This window comes from Lipotes vexillifer, unplaced genomic scaffold, assembly GCF_000442215.2.
Source record: "Lipotes vexillifer unplaced genomic scaffold, Lipotes_vexillifer_v1.1 scaffold2094, whole genome shotgun sequence".
Taxonomy (NCBI): domain Eukaryota; kingdom Metazoa; phylum Chordata; class Mammalia; order Artiodactyla; family Lipotidae; genus Lipotes; species Lipotes vexillifer.
Window position 1 is genome coordinate 1,112,061 of NW_006790887.1, and position 5,629 is coordinate 1,117,689.

The window sequence follows — 5,629 nt, forward strand, 5'->3', positions numbered from 1 at the left end:
GGTGCGATGAGGAACATCTCTGTATTCATTCTCCAGGGTAGGGGTGCAGGTCGAGTGTGGCCCTTGGCACCAGGAGCCCGCGCCCACCCAGGGCGCGGGCGTGCGTCCTGGCGGGACTCCTGCAGCTGGAAGGATCCCGTCTTGACTGGGTGCAAAGCACACGCACGTGAGCACAATCACTACTGGAAGCAGCAGCAGGACACACGTGAACTGCCAGGACCCCGTGCACGGCTCTCACCCGCTTGACGGTAATGAGGAATCACCATGGCAACCCTGAACAAGCACGACACTGCTAGTTTCCCTCACGCAGCGCCAGGGAGGCATCTCCAGTGACCGGCACCCATGCTGTTTGAAGGACGAGAGGCCATGCCATCACGGGCGGTTCTCCCGCCACGTTTGGTGGGTCTGGTTCAAGGACACTTTCCTGCTAAATCGATCGTCATTCACAGCCGGGGGTCCTGCCCCTGGATTTTTCTCTTTGCCTCTGGTCACCAGAGATCCAAAAGCTGCTGCCACATAACTGATTTCCGTTTCCAGGGTTTTCAAATAGAAATAAACCTTGAAAATAACTGAGGACGTGGCAAGGCAAGCGAGAGTGAAGCCGTTCCTTTCCTGATTTCTGGTGGGTGTTCCTGCTGCAGCAGCGCAAATGCACCGTTGCTGCAAAGATCTGGCTGCTTCTTCCTGGGACTTGAAAAGGGTCAGTGGCAGGGGCCGGGGAGCTGACTCTGCTCAAGAGAGTCCCTGTGAGCCTCCAGGAGAGGCAAGTTCACCCAGAAGGAGGGGATGAGCCTGTGCCTAGGCCACAGGGAATCTGCAGATCTGGTTTCTCCACCTCTGTGTTCTCATGGGAGCTACAGTTTTAGGACAAAAGCGTGTCCTGGGAGCTCGTGCGTGGGAACAACTGCCTTACGACCCAGAATCCGAGGACCAAGCCCTCCACACTGGCCAGCAGCCGGGGGCCAGAGCAGGACACCCCCGCCTGGCGGGGCCGAGAGAGAAACTGGCCACCACAGGCATGCGGGAAGAGGGAGCCCCACTTGCCCAGCCGCGAGCACGCGTCTCTCCACCTGCACCCAGGAGGCCCATGCATCCTGCTCTGGGAAACTATCAGCCTGAATATATGCTTCCTCGTGCAAGGATAAAAAATAGTTATAAACAGCTACAAACAACATCAGACACCAAAAACAGGAACGCGAGGGCTGAAAAATAATTCTGTAACACAAAAAAGGTAAACCTGCATGGATAGCGCAAGAAAAATATTTTTAAAAATTACTATCAGAGGGACTTCCCTGGTGGCGCAGTGGTTAAGAATCTGCCTGCCAATGCAGGGGACACGGGTTCGAGCCCTGGCCTGGGAAGATCCCACATGCCACGGAGCAACTAAGCCCGTGTGCCACAACTACTGAGCCTGCGCTCTAGAACCTGCGAGCCACAACTTCTGAGCCCACGTGCCACAACTACTGAAGCCCGTATGCCTAGAACCCGTGCTCCACAACAAGAGAAGCCACGGCAATGAGAAGCCCGCGCACCGCAACGAAGAGCGGCCCCCGCTCGCCGCAACTAGAGAAAGCCCGCGCGCAGCAACGAAGACCCAACACAGCCAAAAATAAAGTAAATAAATTAAAAAAAAAAAAAAAAAAGGAGATAATAGCACAACAGACCAGATGTAAAGGGAATTCAATGAAAGACAGAAAAAACGAAGTTCAATAAGAAAAAGTATGAGGAGAGAAGCAATAATGGAGAGTCTGGATCACAGACTCACAAGACAGAACTGTCCCCAGGGAAAACCCAATCGGTCACATGGAAGCCAAACATGGAAAAATAAAAACTATGTTAACGTGCAAAACAAAGTGCTGGGAATTGTGGTGAATAAGGTGACATACAAAGAAGACTGAGAATGAGAGACGGCTTCAGGGTAAACGCCAAGAAGAGGAAGGGAAGGGGGAGACGAAGGGGGTGGAGGACGAGGCGGAAGAGGGAACCAGGCAAGTGGAAAGGAAGCAAAATCAAGGCCGTAAGTCAGGAAGCCCTTCAGGACCAAAGGGTCTAGTCTGAAGATCGAAGAGTTGACTAAATACCACATTAAATTAATAATGTTTTTAAAGTCCTTATATGTAACTTTTTTGAGTTACAAAGAATTAAATGAACTATTAAAATTACAGAGTCTTGGTAAAGCAGCCCATTGTAAGACAAAAGTTAAAAATATACAAGGAACTACCATTTAGAAAATGTAATGGAGAAAAATAATCTCATTCGCAAAAGTAAATCAAAAATTTAAACACCTAGGAATAACCTTGACATGACCAGCTACATAGGAAGGAAACAGAGGCATGAAACAAGGTTTGTGTCACCAGGGTAAGTTCTCAGTTTACCCCTGACAGCAAAATAGAGATAGATTAAATAGAATAAAATAAAACCTTTTAAAAAACTAGAAAAAAATTTAGGTGACTAGTCATCAGATCTTAGAATGAGAAAGCCTTCCAAGCAAAAAAAGAAAGCAAAGGGGAGCGTCAATTTAATCTCATAAAGATTTACCTTTTTATTAAACCATGTAAAGAATATAATCGACATCCAGGATAAAATACCTGAAACAACCTTCACCACTAAAATTCACAAAATGAAAAACACACTTTCTCAGCACAAGAAGTGAAAACTAGAACAAGCCTGAAATACTAGGAACCCACCTTGGCACGCGTGTGAAGGGCGCCCAGGCCTGTGCTGAGTACCTGGAAGCTCAGCGCTCAGGGCAGTGTGCCCCGGGGCCACCCCGTCTATCCCGCCGGGGCCAGCTCGGAAGGGCCCCCGGCCCCCTGCCCGAGGCCGAGCCGCCAGTGGCCTGCCCGTCCCCCGCCCCCCGCCCCAGGGTCCCCTGCGAGCGCCCTCTCAACGTCCTCCTGGGAAAGCCCACTTGCTTTTTCTTCTGGTTTTTATACAGTTTGTGTTATTTTTAAGTGCAGGAGGTGACATTACCAACCAAGCAAACCCAGAGGAAATGCAGTGAGGGAGAGCGGGGCTCCGCTGCCCTCCAGACGCCCCGCGTGCCGGCAGCCTCAGCTCAGCCGAGCCCCACGGCCCCGGCCCTGCACGGGCCGCCTCCGAGTGCCTTTCCCAACGGCCCCGCTGGAAATGAAGGCGGCCGCTCGACCCGGTTCGACAAAGTGGAACCACAGAGAGCTCACCCAGTGGCGTCTGGACTCCAGGATTGTCACACACAAGAAACTTGTGCAGATAGGGACCAAGGCGGCTCTGTCTGGAAGGGAATATCAACACAGCTTTTACGAAACTGAAACGGAAGCCCTGTGGCCCCATCGTAACGCCCGTGCACTGCAGAACTGCCTGATGCAAACGGAGCCCCAGACTGAAGACAGGGCCGCGGCCCGGCCTGCTGGACGACCCCTGACGTGAAACTCCTGCTACAATCTGCTCTCGGGTTTGCCGAAGGCTCGGAGGCCCTCCTGTCCCGGCTGAGGATGAACGCTCTGACCTCCACAGCACCACCCAGCATGCCCTTAAGTACATTTATCTCCAGCAAGTAAAGTTAGATTGATTTAAAGGAAAATGTTTCCTTTCAGTAAACTAGTGGGCTCAGAGGCGGCGAGGCCATTTCTGTAACGCACACGTATTTACTGAGAGTTCTTTTACTCCATCTCTTCGGAGGAAAAGCTACACCAGCTACCGCAGAATCAAGTAAAGTGTGTCTCTCCTGCACAGATATTTGGTTGTTTTGGTTTCGAGATTGCTGTTTTCTGTTGGGCTGATGTGACCCATCCATCTTTGAAATAGAGGGTTATACTGCAGCGGAGCCAATTCCCAGCAAACGAGACTTGAAGGAACAGGACTCTGGAACATTCCAATAAATAACGGTCGCCTGAAGAGCAGAGACCAGCTTGGCAAGAAGGAAACACAAAGTGCTTTGCACGGGAGAGGCCAGGGCCCCTCTGAACCCAGAGGTCCCCCCTCCGTGCTGCCTGCCTCCTGCCCAAGGCCACATTCGGCCTTGCCCCAGGTGGCCCCCGAGGACCTCGGAATGAGGGGATGAGGGGTGAGATGCTAAGGTCCCAGCAGCAGTTCCGGGAAGAGCTGGGTTCCAAACGCTGACCTCTCTGACCCCAAGCTCTTGTTGAGATGGGGAGCTACGGCCCAGAGGGACGTGGCAAACGGAAACTGAGATGCTGGCCAGGATGCAGAGTGACCTGTTCCTAGTAAATGGGGTAGAAGTTTTTGGGAACAACATGCAGTTTCTTATAAGATAAACACACACCTACCCAACAACCCAGCGATTCCACTCCTGGGTATCTGCCCGGGAGGAGTGAAAACATGTCCATAAAAACAACTGTACGAGAATGTTCAAAGGAGCTTCATTCATAACCAAAAATGAAAGAGGAATTGTCCATCAACGGGAAAGCAGATGTTGTATCCATAAACAGAATCTGCATACCTGTAGACAGAGCGCCACTCAGTGGTAAACAGGAGCCACTGAGACGGGCACCACAAGAATGACCTTTATTGCATGCAAGTCACATACATAATTACCCAAGTATACCCGACTTCAGTAAATGAGACACGCCAGCCACTCTGGGAGGCTATTGCTGGCAACCCCACAGACCCTGACTTCGGTGTTTCCACTTAATCCAGCCGTCGGACTCCACATCCCAGCGCACTTCGTGATGACTGACCCCTCACCTGCTCATCCCACATCGGACGCCCGCCTGCTGCAGGAAGCCTGGCGCTCTTCACAGAAACGGGAAGCTCTGAAGGGAGGGCAGCAGGCGCCTGTGCAGCACACAGCCCCCCATCCCACGGACCTGCACCCAGGCCAGCGCGGCACCTCGTCCTCTCCCGCAGAGCTGAAGGGCTGAGCACCCCGTCTACCTGGCCCCAGAGTCCTCATGCAGGTAACCTGCCGTGGCACCTCCACGCTTCCAAAGCAAGGATGCAAAAGCCCGGGCTTTGGGGCCGGGGTAGAAGTGTGGACTTGAGGGTCTTCTGGGCTTGGACAAGCGCTTCATCAGAGAGGTTTTTAATCAGTAAATTAGGATAATAGTACCACCTACCCTCACAGCACTGTTGTTAGGAATAGCTGAAATAATACACACACAATGCTTAGAGGGCTCCTCACCAAAACAGTGATGGCGGCCATTATGATGAAGGTGACGGTGTTAAGCTACTTGCGGGACTTTAATAGAATGGAGGGAACTCCGGCTCCAAAGCCCTCTCGTCTGTGAATTCATTGACCAGTAAACATCTACCGAGAGCTCATGTGGTTAAACCCCTGCCCTCACGGAGCGCATCGAAGACAGCTGACAAGGGCCACTGGGGTGAGGCTGGGCCCCTGCCCGCAGACCCGGCCTAAGGCGGGGCCTGCCCGCGCAGCGGCGGGGGTGCGGGGGTAAAGTCTAGGACAGAGGTGGCCCTGGCCCCCCGCGGGCCCCGGGGCTCCGACCGCCGCCCAGTGGAGCTGAAGCCAGAGAGCCACGGCCCCTACGAGAATGTCTCCCCGAAAGGACAACGGGGAAGCTCCCGAGGGGCTGGGACGTGACAGCGGCCGGCACCTAGGGCTCCCCGGGCAGCACCCGGAGGAGTTGCTGGAGGGACCCGGGGTGAGGGCACGAAGGTGGGGGCACTG